Source organism: Schistocerca nitens, chromosome 4 (genome assembly GCF_023898315.1).
Source record: "Schistocerca nitens isolate TAMUIC-IGC-003100 chromosome 4, iqSchNite1.1, whole genome shotgun sequence".
Taxonomy (NCBI): Eukaryota; Metazoa; Arthropoda; class Insecta; order Orthoptera; family Acrididae; genus Schistocerca; species Schistocerca nitens.
Window position 1 is genome coordinate 811,450,769 of NC_064617.1, and position 23,896 is coordinate 811,474,664.

The window sequence follows — 23,896 nt, forward strand, 5'->3', positions numbered from 1 at the left end:
CATGAAGTGAAACTTAAAACAGGGAATGCCCCTTTCGTGTTGGAGCAAGTAGGTCGCTCGATTATGGGGAGCCTGTACTTTCACCTAGTTCACCATATGTCACCTACCTAAATGTAATCAGCATTAAAAGCCTGCTAAACGTAGGCAAACTGAAACATACGCTGGATGTGTTAGATAAGTGTAGCATGAAGGTAGCATCGCTACAACAGACTCTGTTCATGGACGAAGATGCGATCGGGTCCCAAGGATACAATATGCATAAAGGGAAACAAGGCATCAGAGTGATCAGTTCCACACCTAGAAATCGGCTTCGCTGTAGATAGAAGGATGATCAGCCACGTAATAGATATTACTGAAACTAGATGTAGGACTTCCTCACTGTCTTTAATGTTCCGCACGACGGTGTACACTATATTGAACTTTCCCGCAAATGACACTAAAAGGAAAAAATGAAAGTGGTTGAATACTACTGCATTATTCTAGAAAAAGAAACCTAGACAATATCCCACAACACTTCACCACCTCCCCACAATATGGACTATAGGGAGTTGGCTATCATCCAGCTCACAAAAGGACTAACAGTAACGGAAGTGGCTTATATACCATTGTGGCAAAAGTAACATGGCCCTAAATTCAACAGCCTCAAACAGCTACATTGTAAGTCCCAGACCTGGAAGGTCCCAGTTCAGTTGTTAGGCGAGTTCCAGATAAACCTTGTAGCTATAGACAAGAGGTACAACAGGGAGATGTCGAGCTACTGAGAGAAGCTAATCTAAACTTTGAACATTACCTCTTCCTACTAAAGGCCAACCTACAACAATGAGAAATTCCCTAACATTACGAAGGGACTTAAGGTATCGAAGAGGATCACTGTACGACTGAATGCTGGGGACAGTACCTTCCACACCACACACTCAGGAAAACACACACAAAATCATGGATGTCCAACCTACAATAAGATCTGCTGGATGTCACACGAGCAACCATACCTGCAACATCCAACAATAGCAAACATTCCTGGTGTACTATAACATGTGACCAGGCTAAAGAGGAGAGGTGCAGAACCTGGATACAGTGCAACAAGCGGAGAGATGAGCCAAATCAACAGGCTTTTTTAACGCAAAGAAAATTAAGTGCGAATTGTGTTCGCAGTAGCTAGAGAAACTACACAGTTTCGCTGAAACAACAGGTAGGGGGGGGGGGGGGTCTCAAGTAAACTGCATTGTGGACTCAAGATGCAGATCATCCCATACATTGCCCCATTCTTCATCTTTGGAGGGTTAACGGAAAGCTCCTCAACGCAGAGGAACATAAAGAAAGACTTACATTCCTTGATCCCCTTTCTAGCAATCCAGACTCCACATCTCCATCCAGGGAAGAAATAGAGTACATTATCAAGAGCTTCAAGAAGAACTAGCCGTCAAGTGAAAATGAGATAGTAGCGGAGGTGTGGAAATATGCAGATGAATGATGTGTACAGAGCATCCCTCAGGTGATGCAAGACGCACAGATAACATGGACCTTACCAAAAACATTACCTCAAATATGATCCATGTTCTTCACAGTAAGGGCAGCAAGACCCACCTCGATAATTATGGAGGCATCTGTCACCTATAGGTTTTCTCTAGAGCCCTGCAAACTAGTGTCGCCAACAACCTGAGTCCCAGCTATGTGAATACCAGGCTGCTTTTTGATCTAGATCTTGCACAAAGCAATAAATTCTGGAGTCCTGGACTATATCTCTGGTTAGTCATGCTCCTGACCTTCAAAAGGCATATGATGCGATAGACAGGAAGACATTCCAGACGAGTTACTGGCGGAATTAATGGTGTGAGGACGGGTTGTGAGTCGTCCTTGGGTAGCTCAGATGGAAGAGCACTTGCCCGCGAAAGGCAAAGGTCCCGAGTTCGAGGTTCGTTCTGGAACACAGTTTTAATCTACCAGGAAGTTTCAGGAAGACAATGATCTCCAATGGGAAGAGATAAAATGGAAATGTCGTGTGGCTAGGGCCTCCCGTCGGGTAGACCGTTCGCCTGGTGCAGGTCTTTCGATTTGACGCCACTTCGGCGACCTGCGCGTCGATGGGAATGAAGTGATGATGATTAGGACAACACAACACCCAGTCCCTGAGCGGAGAAAATGTCCGACCCAGCCGGTAATCGAACCCGGGCCCTTAGGATTGACAGTCTGTCACGCTGACCACTCAGCTACCGGGGCGGGCATGGGAAGAGATGAGAAGACCCCTGATGAACATCAGCTCCAAATTAAGAGATCTGTTTGAGAGTTTCATCACTCAACCGAGATTTATACATCATGATCGCCTATCGTGCATGCTCTGTAACTGCGAACTGGCGTAGATCATCAGCGAACAGATTTATGACCTACCATAGCGAACTGGCATTAGAACTGGATACAAGAAATAAAAAGTCTATGTTCACTGCTTAGTCTTGGTAGATGACCTTGTTTTATTAGCTAACAGTATAGAGGAGGCTACTGACCAGCTACGGAGCCTCCACCACAAAGCCGTTAAAACCGATTTGAGGGTCAGTTTCGGAACTTGACAGTAGATGACAGGTGTGCCAAGTAGGGAATAGTCTACTACTTCTGCAAGAGCATTTACAGCTTCACGTACCTTTCCTAGAAGCTAAAACTTAAACATAGTAAGTCACTCCGGAATCTACGTTTCCGAATTCCTCTGAAAGGTTCACTCAGGAAACTTGAGCTCCAGGAACCGAAAATCCCGAGGAGAATGCTACGTTCAATAAGAGAAGGGATGTCACCTACAGGATCTGAAGCATCTGAGACTTACCATCCCCTAGAATATTCTTATCTATGAGGAAAATGCAAGCACAAATGGATCCCCACAGTTAAATCAGAGGTGCAGCAGGTAGAAATTCCGCCGGAAAGCATATACGACCTGCCAAAATTCCGCAAGATTACCCTACAAGGGTTATTTCCAGTGTCCCTTATTTGCAGTTAAGTGCACAGGAACTAGCAGATCGAAGGGGGAAGAGGAGAGTATCATTTCACACATGCAGAATGAGAAATCATTCTGGAATAAAAAGGAACGGAAGACCGAATACAGAGTCAAGACGAGCCGCATAATTCGAAACAGGGCCAAACAGTAATAAGAAGAATGAAACATATATGGGTATAAGATCCTCACAGAATGCTAATAAAATTATTTAGTCACCAAACTCTGTCGAGGCATAATGAGTGACCCATAAATACGTCTTGGACTACCGCTGGTTCACGAGAATATTTCTTTGAAATTCCTACAAGAGGAATGACTCCTGTAATGTTGTAACGCAACCGCCGGCCAAGCCACAGTTTTGCGCTATCGACGTTGACTATAGAGTCGAAGAAAATATGGCAATTCAAGAGTTTAAGTGTCCACCCCGGTAGCTGAGTGATTAGCGTGACAGAATGTCAATCCTAAGACCCCGGGCTCGATTCCCGGCTGCGTCGGAGATGTTCTCCGCTCAGGGGACTGGGTGTTGTGTTGTCCTAATCATCATCATTTCATCCGCATCGACGCGCAAGTCACCGAAGTGGCGTCAAATCGAAAGACTTGCACCCGGCGAATGGTATATCCGACGGGAGGTATCAAGTGGAATAATCTCAGTAATTAGAAGTAAAATGTCGATGTCAGCCAGTAACGTGGCAAATATAAACTTTGCCACGAACTCTGTCCGATGGCGTAAATGCGCAACTCCAACGGAGGTTTCTGGGTGTTATCATACTTACGTGATCAACATGCGTCAATACTGTGTCAGCGGATTAAAATTCCTGGTACGGGATGTGACGTAATTACTCTGATAACGACTGGGCACTGTGCAAAGTTGCCAGCGCCACGACGCGACAAGACTGTGGTCGCTTTACTGCCGGTCTAGCAGCGCCGTTCGCTTCTAGACTCGCCACGGTCCGCTGAACTTCATTAGGCCTTTACGGCCGCCTGATGAATTATAAATTTTAATTAATTCTCTGGAACTTTGTTTCAAGCGCTCTGGAAAGCTGTGCTCATTAAGTCTGACCGAGGAGCCATGCGACTGACTGCCAGACGACAAGCCTCAAACTCGGTGTTCTGTTTTGTACAGTCTACCTCCCGTCACCGGAGATGCGGAAATTTGCGTGACGGCAGTAGGCACGAACTCTCAAACTCCTCATTCGGTGCCAACCTTTTCAATTCAGAGAAGCACTTTCATCGTACGTCCTCGTTTATGTGTTCGGATGGAAGTTATCTTATGATCCTCTCCGTCCCTCATGTCACTCCCTACCAGCCACAAAAATCAAAAGTTTCGATTTTTGTAAACCTATTACCAATTTACAATGTGGTACCACTTTTTTACAAAATACTATTCTGAAATTGAGGTCCGTGAAAAATAATTTATTATAATCAAAACAATAAAACCACAAGATTGAATGTAAGCAACAAGTGATACAGTCTAGTTTGGGGGGGGGGGGAGTTTTAGAGGTGGCAAGAAGAGGTAGTTGGCCCCTCATGGAATCTGGGGACAGACATTTTATTCATTAGAGCTATCTCACTTTCTAGGAATGGTAAACGCTGGCTCTGCTGAATTGTAGGTTTAAGACCGCTAGCCCGACGGGAAATGCTGTTTCTTTATCGACCACTGTATGTATTGGATATTTTTGTTTGCAAATGTTTGTTTTTCTCTCACCTGTGTAGCAGAAGGTCTCTCTGTCACACACCCAGGTTACTTGCAGAGTGTAGAGATAGATGCAGATGTTCACAGAAACTTATGACGATCATAGGCATCCGCAGGAGGACGTGGGAAACAAGAGGGGACAACTGAACCCCCAACCCTCCCACCCCCACCCCCCGAAACTGGATCGGGAGTACAGAGTTTTTATTAATCACAGAATTCTCATTCTCATACACTTCTAGAAGTAATTTCCGTGATTCAAGAAAACCTATCGTTTAGTCAGCTGTAGCATTATGTGTCCGACCGCAGTTATACAGTGCTGTGGGAATCATTATCTTGATTACACAACACAAACTTCATTGATTTGTAAGTCGCTCTGCTTCCCATAACACTGAGCACGCCGCTGTTCCGTGGATCAAACGAAGAGGGATAAAAGCCGCTCTTATGTGAAGTGCCATCTTCCTTTCATCCCTTTATCACAGAATTGTTGTCAAGTTGGCTACGACGCCTTCCCAAACTGTTGTGGAATCAAATTCCCCGTCACAGTCTTCTTAACGTAATCAGCAATAGCTAAACACTGTCCTTCCTGGAGAATTGTTTAGTTTCGCAGAAGGCCATGTGCGGTATCGTGTGCGCTCCGCTATACATTAAAATTTGTTCTCTGCATTATCACTTTCGAGGAAGATTAGTCAAAGCCTCCTTATGACTAGTTACTTTCGTATATAAGTAACAGTATTCTCACTTCTGATTATATTCTGCTTCAGACTTCTGTCTTTTAGTATTAATAAACGTTATTAGTACAGGAATTAAAATGCGATTTCTAAATATTTTTCTGCCTTATTTCCTTGCTTTTAGTTGGAAACGATGCTTTTTTTGGAAACCTGTCGAATAGAATTCTAAAAGGACATAATTTTAAATCGGCAGCTTAAATATGTCACACCCATAATCATTTTAACAATATATGAAGGTAATCATGAGTCACGTTTAGCTTTTAAATACCAAGGTAATCTACCTGTAACCGATACAAATATTGCCTTCGTATTTAGATTGAATAATCAATGAATAGATAACGTTCAACGAGTCGGGACGCAGGATGTCAGAAGCTTCAATGTGGTAGAGAAGCTAGAAAATCTGAAAAAGGGAAATGCAAAGGCTCAATAGACATATAACAGGGGTCAGTGAAGTCAAGTGAAAGAAGACTAGGACTTCTGGTCAACAGCAGCAGAAAATGGTATAAGTGGATTAGGATTCTTTATGAATAGGAAGGTAGGGGAAAGAGTATGTTACAGTGAACAGGTTAGTGATACGGTTGTTCTTATCAGAATCGATAGCAAACCAACACGGACAACGATAGTTTATATATATATATGCCGACATCGCAAGGTGAAGATGAACAGATAGAGAAACTTATATATATATATATATATATATATATATATATATATATATATATATATATATATATATATGCCGACATCGCAAGGTGAAGATGAACAGATAGAGAAACTAACTTAGGATGTTAAACGGTAATAGGTGGAAAGATTACATTGGAAGCCTCCATGAGGAGGAAGATTTGACAGATGTGATAGGGCTCGATTTAGAAGAGATAGGGAGGCAGTATTAGAATCAGAATTTAAGAGAGCTTTGAAGGACTTAATGTCAAATAAGGCAGAGGTGGTAGTTAATATTCCATCACAGTTTCTGAAATCATGGGGAATGTGACAACTAAACGACTATTCACATTGGTGTTTAGAATATATGAGTCTGGCCACATACCGTCTGACTTTCGGAAAAATATCATCTACACAGTACCGAAGAACGCAAGAAATGAGAATTATTGTACAGTGAGCTTAACAGCTCACGCATCCAAGTTGCTAACAAGAATAATATACAGACGAATGGAAAGAAAATATAGGATGTGCTAGATGATGATCAGTTTGGCTTTAGAAAAGGTAAAGCCAAATCGGACGTTGCTGCTGATGATAGAAGCAAGACTAAAGACAAATCAAGACACGTTCGTAGCATTGGTCCACCTGGAAAAAGGGTTCGACAATATAAAATGGTGCAAGATCATTGAAATTCTGAGATAAATTGGGTAAGGGATAGGGGGAGACGGGTAATACACCATATGTGGATGTAGTCTTCCTTCCCAAATGTTCAATCTGTACATCGAAGAAGCAATGATGGAAACAAAAGAAAGGTTCAGGAGTGGATCTGAAATTCAAGGTGAAAGGATATCACTGGTACGATTCCCTGTGACATTGCTATCCTGAGTGAAAATGAAGGAAAATTACATGATATGCTGAATGGAATGAACAATCTAATGAATACAGAATATGGATTGAGAAGTAGCAGAAATGAGAACAGCGAGAAACAAAACATCAGGATTAATGGTTAAAAAGTAGATGATGTTCAGGAATTCTGGTACCTAGGCTGCAAAATAACCAATGACTGCTACGGTCGCAGGTTCGAATCCTGCCTCGGGCATGGATGTGTGTGATGTCCTTAGGTTAGTTAGGTTTAAGTATTTCTAAGTTCTAGGGGACTGATAACCACAGCAGTTGAGTCCCATAGTGCTCAGAGCCATTTGAACCATTTTAACCAATGACGGACGGCGCAAGGAGGACATCGAAAGCTGACAAAAAGGGCGTTTCTGGCCAAGAGAGGTCTACTATTATGTAACATAGGCCTCAATTTGAGGAAGGAACTTCTAAGAATGTACGTCAGCAGCTTAGGATTGTATGGTAGTGAAACATGGGCAGTGGGAAAACAGGAACAGAAGAGAATCGAAATATTTGAGATGTGGCATTACACGAGAATGTGAATATTAGGTGGACTTATAAAGTGATGAACGACGAGGTTCTGCGCACAATCGGAGAGGAAAGGAATGTGTGGAAAACACTAAGAAGGAGAAGTGACAGGGTGATAGGACATCTGTTAAGTCATTAGGGAATGAGTTCCAAGGTACTAGAGGGAGTATTAGAGAGCATAAAATGTAGAGGAAGACGACGACTGGAACACATCATTCAGATAATTGAGGATGTAGGTTGCAAGTGCTACTCTGAGATGAAGAGGTTGGCACAAGGAAGGAATTTGTTACGGGTCGCATTAAACCAGTCAGAAGGCTAATGACCTCAGAAAAAGAAATCAGATGTTGCATAGAGTATAACAAGTTTTCGCGTCACCTACAAAATTTAGTTATTTTATAATAACATGTCTCAAAGACGATCAAGTAATTTATATAAAAAAACTGCAAATTCAGGGTCTTGGAGACCCTTACCCCGCCAGAAAATCTTCTACTGACGCCTATAGTCCAGTAGTAATTAATAAAGCATCCAGAGATGAATGCCGATGAAGGTGTACCTAACCCTTCGGGGTTACGAACAATTCCGTCTTCCCGAAGACCTAGGGGAAAAAGAAAGAACTTGACATTGGACACGAAGGTACATGTTTAAGAAATGCTTTACATGTTACTAACTTTGTACTCATTCACTTGTATTACAAATAAACTGATGTAAGTTTATATTTATTACTACAAATAAGCAAAACATTTGACCACTGACGTCACAATAATACGTCAATCATTGTCGCGTTCACTGGTGCTGGCGCAGCTTCAAATTACAATTAGGCCAGGATTTAATACACGTCTTCTATTTTAAATCTCCAGTGCCGGCATGTTTCAGTGAGTTCAAAAAATTTTCGCCAAGAGGTGCCGAAACGCTGTTACGGCCAAAATTAAACCCTGATGTCAGTGTTTCAGATACCTTCCTTCATTTTTCCGATTCTGCGGAAGACCTCCTACACCACTACGATTGAAACGCTTCTTTTCTTCTCTTTTTCAACTTTCCGCTGTCCATTGTACCTTCCTATACAATGCTGTGCTCCAAACGTACATTTTCAGAAATATCCTCCTACGATTAAGGCTGACGTTTGATACCAGAACACTTTTCTTGGCCAGGAATGTCCTATTGGCGTGTGCTAATCTGCATTTAATATTTTCCTTGCTTCCTTCCTCATGTGTTATTTCCTTTCAGTGTAACAGAATTTCTTCTCATCGTCTGCAACGTGTTCTCTGATTTTAGTGTTAAGCTTAACATTTCTGTTATTCTTCATTACTTTCTTCTTTCTTGCACTTATTCTCAATCCGTATCCTATACTCCTTGTACTGTTCATTTCATACAACGCACGTTTTTTTTTTCACTTTCACTGAGGATAGTATTGATAGCCTTTCACTCTGAGTTTTAATATTGCACTTGAATGTATATTTTACTTCCTTGATTGCTTCGTCGATGTACAGATTCAGCTGTAGGGACGGAAGTCTACATCCCTGTGTTACACTCTTTTTAATCGGAACGCTACCTTCTTGTTCCTCTATTCTTATCGGTCTCTCTAGGTTCCTGCACGTATTTTATGCTACCCCGGTTTTGTTACAGGTTACTGCCATTTTTATCTAAATTTTGATCATATTACACAATTTTACATCGTTGAACGATTTTCCCTGGTTGACGATTCGTGCGAACGTGTATCGGTTTTTTGTAATTGTTGCTTCCGTTATCAATCACAAAGACAGATTGGTCTCTCTGGTGCCTTCATCTTTCCGAAAATTTTACTGATCACTAGTTTTTAGAGATCAGTAAATGGTAGTGGGAACTTTAGTAGCTACATTAATCAAGCGAAACTCATTGGTTGTCAATGTGCAGTGGGCTGCCTCTTGTCGCGGATGGCGACCAACATACTGTTGAGCCAAGAGGCCATAAAAAAGCAGTGCGTTGAAGTACCATGCGCGGGTACAAAACTGCCGCCAAAATTATTCCTATTTTCTACAAGTATAAAAGTACACTACAACATTTTTATATTGTTCAGACATTACAACAGAATGCAGTAACCGTCACCTTCTTTGTCAAGGACACGACGTGGCGTAATCCATCACTGAATGCGCTTAAGAGAGGGAGCCCAGCTGTAACTTCTCCAGTCTGCAGTCGCTTCTAGTGCCTGATTCAGCAGATCCGACGGCTTGTGCTATAGCTTAAACTGTAAGCATTTTACCTCGTGATAAACTGATTTTGTATCAACCATCAGTATAAGAACTTCCCATTTTACTTGACCTTATGTTGTGAGCCTAGTCACTATAACGTGATTCATGTCGATAAAGGTGATGAAAGTAAGAATCGTTTACACACAAATGAGCTATAGTGATGTTATACGTACTGTATGTTACGTAAATCTTCTTTCAGCAGTCGATACTCCCGTAACTAATTTGTATGCAGGACATTATAGTGACTGCTTTGCGAAATACCGGTGTGAGCCCTTCAGTTGATCTGCATCAGTCTGATTTTACACCTCGAAAATCAATGCTTCATAGGAGTAACGTAACCGATCCGACTATAGCAATTACTGGAAAATCGTGGCCGTTGCATTGAATTCGAGGTACCGATATATCCACAATTTACTATTAACAGACTTGATAAATGGATTTATTTACTCAAATCTAAAGCTTGGCCCAGTTAAATCCCAGTATTTACACCAATTTTCAGTTTGTCCAACTTTATAAAAGACATTACAAGATTTCTACTGGACTGAGGCTACACACAAAAACATAACAAATGACATAAGAAACTAAGTCGTAATGAGTAATGGTAGAGTCGGCAAACGTAATTTAAGATGGAAATGTGGTTCGTGCACATTATCTTACTGAAGAGGTAATGCCATACAACAGAACCGTGAAATGAAACCTGTGATTGCATCGACGTGCCGGGAAGAGATATGAGATTATGTGTAAATTGCCAGTCTCCATAGCCATGAAAAGCCAGAGTGAATTTAGTGAAAAGTTAGCAGACCAGACGATGTCACTAGATATTCCCAACTTTATGAGCATATGGATGTGTAGATCGAGTGTTCCAAGCGGATTTCTTGCCCAAGTGTATTCTGCAAATGAATTTTGTCTCTGTATTCCTAAGTGTGCCCTCCAAGATCCATTTGTTACTAGAGTGGAAGTTTACCACCGCCGAGAACTGTTGCTCGAATGAGTTCTTCCACGAGAAAGCTACTACTATTACTAGACTGGAATCTGCCACGAGAACGTGTGACAATGAAGGATTGTCCCAATCATCTTACTTTATCTACATGTCTAATTCATAGGTTAAAGCATATACTGGGTGTTACAAAAAGGTACGGCCAAACTTTCAGGAAACATTCCTCACACACAAAGATAGAAAATATGTTATGTGGACATGTGTCCGGAAACGCTTACTTTCCATGTTAGAGCTCATTTTATTACTTCAAATCACATTAATCATGGAATGGAAACACACAGCAACACAACGTACCAGCGTGACTTCAAACACTTTGTTACAGGAAATGTTAAAAATGTCCTCCGTTAGCGAGTATAGATGCATCCACCCTCCGTCGCATGGAATCCCTAATGCGCTGCTGATGCAGCCTTGGAGAATGGCGTATTGTATCACAGCCGTCCACAATACGAGCACGAAGAGTCTCTACATTTGGTACCGGGGTTGCGTAGACAAGAGCTTTCAAATGCCCCCATAAATGAAAGTCAAGAGGGTTGAGGTGAGGAGAGCGTGGAGGCCATGGAATTGGTCCGCCTCTACCAATCTGTCGGTCACCGAATCTGTTGTTGAGAAGCGTACGAACACTTCGACTGAAATATGCAGGAGCTCCATCGTGCATGAACCACAAGTTGCGTCGTACTTGTAAAGGCACATGTTCTAGCAGCACAGGTAGAGTATCCCGTATGAAATCATGATAACGTGCTCCATTGAGCGTAGATGGAAGAACATGGGGCTCAATCAAGACATCACCAACAATGCCTGCCCAAACTTTCACAGAAAATCTGTGTTGATGACGTGATTGCACAATTGCGTGCGGATTCTCGTCAGCCCACACATGTTGATCGTGAAAATTTACAATTTGATCACGTTGGAATGAAGCCTCCTCCGTAAAGAGAACTTTTGCACTGAAATGAGGATTGACACGTTGTTGGATGAACCATTCGCAGAAGTGTACCCGTGGAGGCCAATCAGCTGCTGATAGTGCCTGCACACGCTGTACATGGTACGGAAACAACTGGTTCTCCCGTAGCACTCTCCATACAGTGACGTGGTCAACGTTACCTTGTACAGCAGCAACTTCTCTGACGCTGACATTAGGGTTATCGTCAACTGCACGAAGACTTGCCTCGTCCATTGCAGGTGTTCTCGTCGTTCTAGGTCTTCCCCAGTCACGAGTCATAGGCTGGAATGTACCGTGCTCCCTAAGACACCTTCGTTCTTGAAATCTGTCTCGATACAAACGTACCGCGCCACGGCTATTGCCCCGTGCTAATCCATGCATCAAATGGGCATCTGCCAACTCCGCATGTGTAAACATTGCACTGACTACAAAACCACGTTCGTGATGAACACTAACCTGTTGATGCTACGTACTGATGTGCTTGATGCTACTACTGTAGAGCAATGAGTCGCATGTCAACACAAGCACCGAAGTCAACATTACCTTCCTTCAATTGGGCCAACTGTCGGTGAATCGAGGAAGTACAGTATATACCGACGAAACTAAAATGAGCTCTAACATGGAAATTAAGCGTTTCCGGACACCTGTCGACATAACATCTTTTCTTTATTTGTGTGTGAGGAATGTTTCCTGAAAGTTTGGCCGTACCTTTTTGTAACACCCCGTATAGTCAGCACATGTTACACAAAATGTCACTTTCACATAAATGAAAATTCCATTTAGTACCTCATTATTCAGGTCGTAGTATTCACTGTTCCGAGTGTATTGTATAACAATTAATTTCACTAGAAATGCAGTAAATCAAATGTTACTGTAAGTACAAAATTTCATGCACCTAGATATTCATAAAATCATTGTGATCTATGGCTTTAAATCTAAAGAAAACACCCCGCTGAATACAAAGAGAAAGAATTTTTTTCCTGATTTCTGTAATGTAATTATAATTTCGCAAACTTAATTAATTTATCAGACGTTTCGTCATATATTTTTGTTACTCTGATGTTTCTGCATACTATGACGCTCATATCCTGTGACAACCTTTACAAATTAAGAATTATATACTTTTCAATAACTAAATTTCATCACTGAATATGGATGAAATACTTATAAACTAGCGAATGCCAGTAAACACACGTAGTTTGGTTGTGTACATTTCAGTAGCTACTGCTCATATCCAGTATTTGTTAAACCAAACTTGACCAAAGTTTCAACTGCCAGTAAACATTTCAATCTACGGCATTTTCAGACTATAACTTAACAACCAAATTGCTTAGTATTCTAGCGCAAGTCTAAATAAGACTGATGCATTTTCAGACTATAACCTAACAACGAAAGTTGCTTAGTATTCTAGCGCAAGTCTACATAAGACTGATACTCGCCCCAATTCAATCAGTCTAAGCTCAGTCTTAACTTTGACTTCATTTCTATCAGTACGTCCTGAATTTCAGCTTCGCTTTCACAAGTCTTCGCACTGCATCGATCATGTAAATTGACTACTTCTGTTATTAATTCCGTTACAGAAAAGTATGCAATGCGACTCGTATTTGCGTTTATTTACTTCAGCTTCAGGAACCGTTATATTGCAACATAATGTTATATAAGCAATACCATTTAAACTCATCTGCGCCGGCCGGGGTGGCCGAGCAGTTCTAGGCGCTTCAGTCTGGAACCGCGTGACCACTACGGTCGCAGGTTCGAATCCTGCCTCGGGCATGGATGTGTGTGATGTCCTTAGGTTAGTTAGGTTTAAGTAGTTCTAAGTTCTAGGGGACTGATGACCACAGATGGGAAGTCCCATAGTGCTCAGAGCCATTTTAACCATTTAAACTCATCTGCAGGTTGTGAACACTATAGGTTAGAGTGGGAGTAGAAAATTTTGAATATATGTGCATTTATGGCCGCTGTATGTTGTGGGAACATTATTAATATTTCATGTGCTAGCATTATACAGTACTTTAGAAATACTTAGACTGGTTGTTAATGAACTGCTATTGCCACAACTGATAAGAATTTGTAATAGTGAGTGGTGTGAAGACTAGCAGAAAACGTGGTATTTAATATTCTTTTGCGTGATTCACAAATTTCTGTTTCTCTTTCGTGTTGGAAACATTTAAACCGAGCCCTGGTCATCTTCTGTAGGAAATCAGTGACACAAATAAGAAGAATTTTCCTCGAAAAACTATCAGGTAGCTGACTCTTCATTTAGTTGTACATAGAACCCTGTCACCTAATTTTTCAGATGATGAACCGACGTGTGAGCGCAGCTAGCGAGTGCGGATACTTCTACGGGAGATCGATAAAACGTCACAAACGCTATGGGAATGCGACGAGATTAATACGAGCTCACATCTCTTGTGATTGATTTGTTCATTGTCTCCTTCGAAGAAACTTTGCCAAGCAGTGAACACAAAGGTCACATGGTGACAGTCGGTTATGTACCTTTTTATAGTGTTAAATGTGCCCGTTACTGAATGCCTTAAAAATCGTCCTAAAAATCATCGTTTTTTTGCTCTCTCTCTCGCGCCGTTCCGAGAATCCCGGGTAAGAGGGCGTACGTCAGATCCTCGTGTCTTCAACTATCAATTCGTGGTTTCCTCTCAAACAATTCTGGAAAACGGACAAAGACCTGCATTTCTTAGCTGACTTTATTCAGCCGACCGAAGTCGTAGCTTTCACGACCGAGGTGTGGAAAAGTTTTCTCTCTTTCCATCTGCCTTCCATGTACTCGCCAGTCAGTTCACAATGCTTCGTCCACAAAGCACATGGCCGGAAGGGAGAAACTGTCAAACTCCTTTACACGGCAGGCGAGTAACCACTAGCTATCTTTTAATGCATTCACTGGGTCCAGGTGCACCCTTTTGCTTTCCGAATTGCTCGATGGATGACTACTGCTTCCTCCAAAGGGGCGACAGCAGGTCATTACATTTTCAGGGTACCTGCTTTTCGAGTGACCAGGACCGCTTCCGCATCAGCCGCTGTTCGGCCTTTTAAGTTGGCGCCTAGCGTCACATTGGGAGAGGTACCACGGGTGAACTCCGGAAAGTGGCTCTCGTTTTCTCTTAGCACTGGTGGTTCAAGGCTTTGATTTGTAACGGAATATTCTACGTACGTGTGTCAATCACCCGGTAGATAATAGATTCATAAATGTGGCTTGATCTATACGAGCACTGTCGTAATCCTTGTCATTTAAAAAAATAGTGAATTGATCGGCATATACACGACTTCAATCGCTGTTTGATTAAAATAAAAGTGTCAGGCTGGAAATGGCTATGAAGCTTTTCACGAGGCTACACTCTGCCATTAACATCAGCTGCTTTCTGTCAAATTATCTAACTGCACGAATCTGCATTAATATTTGCTGGTCTATATACCACACTGCATGTCCATAATACACTATAAAGTCTCATTAATGTGACCACCTGTAAATGCCTGAATAATCACCTTTATCGCTGCGAGATATGGCTCCGCAACGTAGACTTCTCGCTCGAGGATCACTGGCGCAACATCCCGATCAACGTGGTTTTACACATTCTAGATTCGGCTTACACCTGGGGGGTTTGGTGGCTTGGGGGGTATGGTAAACTCATCGTTGTGTTCGTCAAACCATGCACGTACACTAAGGGCTAAGTGACACGTTGCATTATCCTGCTGGTAGATGGCGTCGTGCCGAAGAAACACTAACTGCATGTTGAGGTGGCATGGTCCCCAACGATAGATACATATTTGTGATTATCCATCGTGCCTACCAGATTGACGAGATCATACCACGAAAACATTCCCAGACCAAAACGCTTCCTCCTCTGGTCTTGACACTTCCAACGACCTCACAGCCATTTGTCGACGGAACATGAAAAAACCACATGCCGCACTCAGGGAACGTCCAGTTGTGATATTGGCGATGAACAGCATTCGGCATGGATGCTTGAGTCAGGCGCCTGGCGTGGTTAGCAATGTTTGCTGAACGATCGTTGAGGGTACCCCATTGGTAGTCACTTGGTTCATGTGGTCGGTCAGTTACTCAACAGCTGCATGCCTTTGCACACAGTCTCCATTCACCCCTGTCTGTAGAGCACCAAAGTTACCTCGGCGCCGGGTTTGGATTGCCAAATTTTGCCATGCACGGTTTACTTTATCCATGGTGACTCCCCAACGGTTTACCAGTTTGGCCGACCGGAGTGACCGAGCGAGTCTAGGCGCTACAGTCTGGAACCGCGCGACCGCCACGGTCGCAGGTTCGAATCCTGCCTCGGGCACGGATGTGTGTGTTGTCCTTAGGTTAGTTACGTTTAAGTAGTTCTAAGTTCTAAGCGACTGATGACCTCAGCAGTTACGTCCCATAGTGCTCAGAGCCATTCGACCCATTTTTTTTACCAGTTTGCAAAACGTTTTCACCCTTGGCACGAATGGTAATCGTCAGCCCCTTTTGAACGTCACATAAATCGCTTCGTTTTCGCATTACTGGAAAGACTGCACACCTTTCCGCCCCCCCCCCCCTCCCCCAGGATACGCTTTTTATACCCTCCTCTTCCAGCGCTGCCACCAGCTGTTTGAGGGTGGTTATTGCTTGTTGGCACCGATCATCGTCCTTATCATGCCAAATCACGTGATGAAATCATACAACTAAGGCGTCTACTTTTTTGTTATAATTGCGTCGCCGTTGTCAACAGTTATGAGCTCCTTAAAGTTTTCGTGACTAGTTCAACTACGCGTCGCCGGAATTTGTCTCGTCTTGCGAAAGAAATTCGTTACAATAGAGACTTGATGTTTTGGAACTCTGTACACTCCTTAAAAAGTTGCATAGCAGCATTGCAGTAGAATACATATGAAGCAAACATTTAAATAGGCCTCTGTCCGTTCATGCCCGTTCAGATAATATGTAGGAAAATTTACCAGCGGTTGAAAATACCGCTTGAGTTGTAAAGTTCTTTTATTGTCACACGTCCGGTTTCAGGCAATTGTACACCCATCTTCAGATGTTGTAACTTAAACTGTCATGCCCCATTCCCCCCCCCCCCCCCCCCCCTCGAGCGCCGAGGTGGATACAAGGAGCGGTTTGCTACCTACAAACGCTCGAAGGTAGCACATCGCGCCTTGTACAGGACCACACCGGCTCTCGGGGATCAGAGTACAAGCTTCCAACTTTCTATTGTAATCAAGAATTTAATGAAAATCGCGAAGATAATGTTGTTAATCAGAACACTGGGATGAGCTGTGATCTAAATAACAACAGATTTATTCGTTCTTAACATCACAACACGGCCTTGCTGTTTTGGAACTGCGAACGGCTGAAAGCAAGGGGAAACTACAGCCGTAATTTTTCCCGAGTGCATGCAGCTTTAATGTATGATGTAGGCTGCAGTAGGTACTGGGAGATGAAGAGGCTTGCACAGGATAGAGTAGCATGGAGAGCTGCATCAAACCAGTCTCAGGACTGAAGACCACAACAACAACAACATCACAAGACATGAAAGTGGCTAAAGGAATAGCACACAAGCATTTTTTTTTACTGGACAAACGCCTTCTATGATAAGCGGTCTATGGTGAACAAAGTGATCAGCTTGGGATCAAAACAAGACACTCACTAACCAGAACACTAATCGCTTTACCTGACTTCAGCAGCTTGCACGCAGTCTCGCGTTCGACTAATTCTGAACACAGGTACTTCCTTATGAGCCTCTGAAATCCCTGTGGATCCCACAAAATTAACGACACCATCAAGCATCTATACTCTACGATTCGATAAAGAAAAATATGGTTCCAAAGAACATGGTACTGAGAAGCATATATTGGAGGCCTACGCTGTAGCAGCGAATACTGTACCCTCCTGATGGACAGAGCGACACACCTCGATGCGCTCGGCAACTGAAGTCGAGGCTGGCAGCAATCTGTTATTAATGGCGCTCACCCGAAGAAAAGCACGTACGCAGTCTCGCGTTTGGCTAATTCGGATCAGAGGTACTTCCCTATTAGCCTCTGAAACCCCGGGGGGTTCCAGTGGACCTGTTCGTTGGTGTGTCAAACCAATTTCACTCTGTGCCACGACTATGTGTGACGGAATATGTCAAATGTTTAGATGGCTGACTCGACAGATATGAGTACACCGACGCATCACTCGTTGTGTGCGTGATGCTGGAAGCAGTACCTCTGACGGTTCAGATGGTGACTGGAACAGGCTGTAAATGGCACACTATCAAAGGGCACAAGTCTCACCGTTTAGGGAAAGACCTGCAGTTCTTTATTAGCGATGCGCCAGTATTAGAGTGACTTCTTCCTTTCTCTCAGCATCCCTCGCCAGCTTACTAGCACAGCACATTTACATGCTTAGACAACACCCACTTTAGCCCAAGCCAGTCATGAGCTCGAGCACGCATTCGAAGCTGGGAGATCGCCCCTTTCTCTGCATACCCATATTCGAATAACCAGCGACTTAAAAAATTAATAGGGAGAAAAGGAGAAAATATTCAGCTTTGCGGCCTCTTTCCCATGCGTTTACGCCGTTTATTTGCCTAAACCATGACCGGGAGGGAACCATAGCCCTCCATAAAGAGATCGTTATCTCCCCTGTTGGGTGCCCGCAGCTCGTGGTCGTGCGGTAGCGTTCTCGCTTCCCACGCCCGGGTTCCCGGGTTCGATTCCCGGCGGGGTCAGGGATTTTCTCTGCCTCGTGATGGCTGGGTGTTGTGTGATGTCCTTAGGTTAGTTAGGTTTAAGTAGTTCTAAGTTCTAGGGGACTGATGACCATAGATCTTAAGTCCCATAGTGCTCAGAGCCATTTGAACCATTCCCCTGTTGGGTCCATTTCGAACTTTCGAAAGAACGACCATAAACTCCCTAAAAGCGTCATTCCTTCGTAAATATGTTATGTAGCAGAGTCTGGATGCATGGGCGTCACTGACCTGTTCTATGGAACTTCTCAGAAACTCATAGTCGTCTCATTGGCTCCCTGCCTAACATGGGCACATCCTCTGCTTTATTGCCGGTCATCAATGCTCTGTCCATAGTAGCAGCGACTCTTTGGTGCTAGTCAGGCTACCCTGAAACGTCCGCCGACCGACCGGCGCTATCCAACGCGTCTGCACAATGACACCGAGGAACTGGGCAGTCTGCAAAAGTTTTCACTCAGGTTCCACCGAAAAAAATGCTCCCCTCGGTCTTCAGCCACCGCACACTTTTCCTGCAGTCTTTTAAATTGGCGCTTTCTTCCTTTGAATGCAGGTATAGCCTACCGCTATTCCTTCACTATAGCAATAAGAAAGAGCATTAACTACTGGCAACATTTTGATCATGATGTATGAGGTCAGATCGTATCTAGGTATAGGAACCAAGTAATAACAATTATCTTCGCTAAAACATTAAATATCATCACACCGTATCAGAAGTGAGAGTGCCTTCAATCTCTCACAAGCTCCCCATTCCTCTAAAATGTATTCTTGGAGAGTGTCACACTTTAAATTGGTTATTGTGACCTGGAACCGAATAAATTGTGACACTTTAGTTGGTCCATTACCAAAGAAATAACCTTCAAACAATCTTTGTTCACCATAAACCCCAGCACAATGTTATACCCTGTCTTTACCACATTGAACCACAGGTCATACATACACTCTCTGTTGCATGCCTACAAAACTAAAGTGCGAAATATAAATTTGATTGTCATATTCTTGTAGACCCAGACTTTAATGGTACTTAATAAGCGCTTACAGAGTCACGCAGACATTTATCTACTCATTCAATTGAAATTTGGGCCAGAGAAGGTTATTTCCTTAACCAGAATATAATAATGTTGTCCTGAGGATACTCTGCCTCATGAGAGATTACTACCAATGCTCAATTATACACATGGCTGAATTCATTCCTTGACAGAACATCGATCACAAAAGTTCTCACATTCATCCAATATAAAAGAATTTCTAGTGTTCATTTTGCATGTGTCATCTGTATAGCTTAATTCTTTAACATGTATCAGTCTGTTCCTTTAGTACAAAGATGTAAGTGTCAACGCAACAAAACAACATACAATTTACATAAAACAATTGAACCTTTACGTTGTTGTTGTTGTTGTGGTCTTCCGTCCTGATACTTGTTTGATGCAGCTCTCTATGCTACTCTATCCTGTGCAAGCTTCTTCATCTCCCAGTACCTACTGCAGCCTCCATCCTTCTGAATCTGCTTAATGTATTCATCTCTTGGTCTCCCTCTACGGTTTTGACCCTCCACGATGCCCTCCAGTACTAAATTGGTAATCCCTTGATGCCTCAGAACATGTCCTACCAACCGCTCCCTTCTTCTAGTCAAGTTGCGCCACAAACTTCTCTTCTCCCCAATCCTATTCAATACCTCCTCATTAGTTATATGATCTACCTACCTAATCTCCCACCTTCTTCTGTAGCACCACATTTCAAAAGCTTCTATTCTCTTCTTGTTCAAATTATTTATCGTCCAAGTTTCACTTCCATACTTGGCTACACTCCATACAAATACTTTCAGAAACGACTTCCTGACTCTTAAATCTACACTCGGTTTTAACAAATTTCTCTTCTTCAGAAACGTTTTCCTTGACATTGCCAGTCTACATTTTATATCCTCTCTACTTCGACCATCATCAGTTATTTTCCTCCCAAAATAGCAAAACTGCTTTACTACTTTAAGTGACTCATTTCCTAACCTAATTCCCTCAGCATCACCCGATTTAATTCGACTACATTAAATTACCCTCGTTTTGCTTTTGTTGATGTTCATCTTATATCCTCCTTTCAAGACACTGTCCATTCCGTTCAACTGCTCTTCCAAGTCCTTTGCTGTCTCTGGAAGAATTACAATGTCATCGGCGTACCTCAAAGTTTTTATTTCTTCTCCATGGATATTAATACCTACTCATAATTTTTCTTTTGCTTCCTTTAGTGCTTGCTCAATATACAGATTGAATAACATCGGAGAGAGGCTACAATCTTGTCTCACTCCCTTCCCAACCACTGCTTCCCTTTCATGTCCCTCGGATCTTATAACTGCCATCTGGTTTCTGTACAAATTGTAAATGGCCTCTCGCTCCCTGTATTTTACCCCTGCCACCTACCAGAATTTGAAAGAGAGTATTCCAGTCAACATTGTCAAAAGCTTTCTCTAAGTATACAAATGCTAGAAACGTAGGTTTGCCTTTCCTTAATCTAGCTTCTAAGTTAAGTCGTAGATTCAATATTGCCTCGCGTGTTCCAATATCTACGGAATCCAAACTGATCTTCCCCGAGGTCGGTTTCTACTAGTTTTTCCATTTGTCTGTAAAGAATTCGCGTTAGTATTTTGCACCCGTCACTTGTTAAACTGATTGTTCAGAAATTTTCGCACCTCCCAACACGTGCTTTCTTTGGGATTGGAATTATTATATTCTTCTTGAAATCTGAGGGTATTTCGCCAGTCTCATATATCTTGCTCACCAGATGGTAAAGATTTGTCAGGACTGGCTCTCCCAAGGCTGTCAGTAGTTCTAATGGAATGTTGTCTACTCCCGGGGCCTTGTTTCCACTCAGGTCTTTCAGTGCTGTGTCAAACTCTTCACGCAGTATCGGATTTCCCATTTCATCTTCATCTACATTCTCTTCCATTTCCATAATATTGTCCTCAAGTACATCGCCCTTGTATAGACCCTCTATATACTCCTTCCACCTTTCTGCTTTCCCTTCTTTGCTTAGAACTGGGTTTCGATCCTGAGCTCTTGATATTCATACAAGATGTTCTCTTTTCTCCAAAGGTCTCTATCCATCCTTGATTAGCCATTTTGCACATCCTGTCGATCACAATTTTGAGACGTCTGTATTCCTTTTTGCGTGCATTTTTATATATTCTCCTTTCATCTATTAAATTCAGTACCTCTTCTGTTACCCAAGGATTTCAACTAGCCCTCGTCTTTTTACCTACATGATCCTGTGCTGCCTTCACTATTTCATCCCTCAAAGCTACCCATTATTCTTCTGCTGTATTTCTATCCCCCATTCCTGTCAATTGTTCCGTTATGCTCTCTCTGAAATTCTGTACAACCACTGGTTTAGTCAGTTTACCCAGGTCCCATCTCCTTAAATTCCCACCTTTTTGCAGTTTCTTTAGTTTTAATCTGTAGTTCATAAATAATAGATTGTGGTCAGAGTCCACATCTGCTCCTGGAGATGTCTTACAATTTAAAACCTGGTTCCTAAATCTCTGTCTTACCATTATATAATCTATCTGAAACCTGTCAGCATCTCCAGGCTTCTTCCATGTATACAACCTTCTTTCATGATTCTTGAACCAAGTGTTAGCTATGAATAAGTTGTGCTCTGTGCAAAATTCTAGCAGTCGGCTTCCTCTTTCATTTCTTCCCCCCAATCCAAATTCACCTACTACGTTTCCTTCTCTCCTTTCGTATATTTCATGATACATTTCTTCAACTTCTTCATCGTCTGCAGAGCTAGTTGGCATATAAACTTTTACTGCTGTAGTACGCGTGGGCTTCGTGTCTATCTTGGCCACAATAATGCGTTCACTATGCTGTTTGTAGTAGCTTGCCTGCATTCCTATTTTCCTATTCATTATTAAACCTACTCCTGCATTACCCCTATTTGATTTTGTGTTTCTAAACCTGTAGTCACCTGACCAGTAGTCTTGTTCCTCCTGCCACCGAACTTCACTAATTCCCACTATATCTAACTTTAACCTATCCATTTCCTTTTTTAAATTTTCTAACCTACCTGCCCGATTAATGGATCTGACATTCCACACTCCGATCCGTAGAACGCCAGTTTTCTTTCTCCTGATAACGACGTCCTCTGCGAGTAGTCCCCGCCCGGAGATCCGAATGGGGGACTATTTTACCTCCGGAATATTTTACTCAAGAGGACGCCATCATCATTTAACAATACAGTAAAGCTTCATGCACTCGGGAAAAATTACGTCTGTATTTTCCCCTTGCTTTCAGACGTTCGCAGTACCAGCACAGCAAGGCCGTTTTTGTTAGTGTTACAAGGCCAGATCAGTCAATCATCCAGACTGTTGCCCCTGCAACTACTGAAAAGGCTGCTGCCCCTCTTCAGGAACAACACAGATACCCTCCGTTGTGGTTGCACCTACGGTACGGCTATCTGTATCGCTGAGGCACGCAAGTCTCCCCAGCAACGGCAAGGTCCATGGTTCATGGGGAGGGGGGGATGAACCTTTACACAAAACGAAAAATAATACATGAGGTCATTAAAAAAACTTGGTAAGAAAACACAGAAAATATATGTGATCTTGTAAAAATGAAATCAGCAAGGCAGATATAAAACAAATTAATTGAAAACAACACATACCTCCTACAGCTCCATTCTCAAAGGTCTGTGCGGGGCACAATTTTTAAATTTACAGTCGTGACACGAATAAACACAGCACTACACATGTCATGTTACAGGTCAGATGTTGCAGCTACGCACAATGAGTTTGTCAAGATGGTTTATCCCTTTTACTCGGCATGTACCCTTAGTGAAGTAAGACCTTGTCTGTGGCCAGCAATCACTGGTGTCTCGATTACTGACCGTCTTGGATGACATGGTAGTCGGCAATGCATTGCTGCTGTCGGAGACATTCATGGAATGACCTGTTCAGAATATGGACACAGGTTTCATGTTAATCACCTCCCACCATCGCCGTCTGTGTTGACCAGTGTCTCCAGAAACTAAGTGTGTCCATTCAGCGCTCCGCATCCCTGTCCCAGTGGCATGCACTCGCACTTGCATTCAGCGGTAGGTCCGTCTGGACCTTGGAGTCGGAAGTGGCGGCGAAAGTTCTCGAATGCCGCCAAGGCACTGGCCCTTTGTTGACAGCTCATGGCATGATGAGGCTCGTCCAAACCTGCCTCCATTCACGCAGCCTGATGAGGTCTTGTCGACCAGCTGCTCTGCGGTCGCTATGTGGGTCACTACCTCCTGCTGCGCCACCACTGGCTCACAAGACTGGCAGATGAACCATCGGACCACTTCAGTCCTTGGCGCCCCATCGGCTGAGCAGCTATAACCGCTCCGGAGTCAATGAACTCTCCAACTGCCTGATAAGTCACCATCCACTCAGCTCCCATAGCCTGCACAATGCTTACATGGGGACTTAGTGCTGTGTTTTTACAAATATGTTCACAGCATAAATACAGTGAAAATTAAATCAAAATTGTAAAGGATTCCTTTACATGTTTACTCCAAGAATAAAAA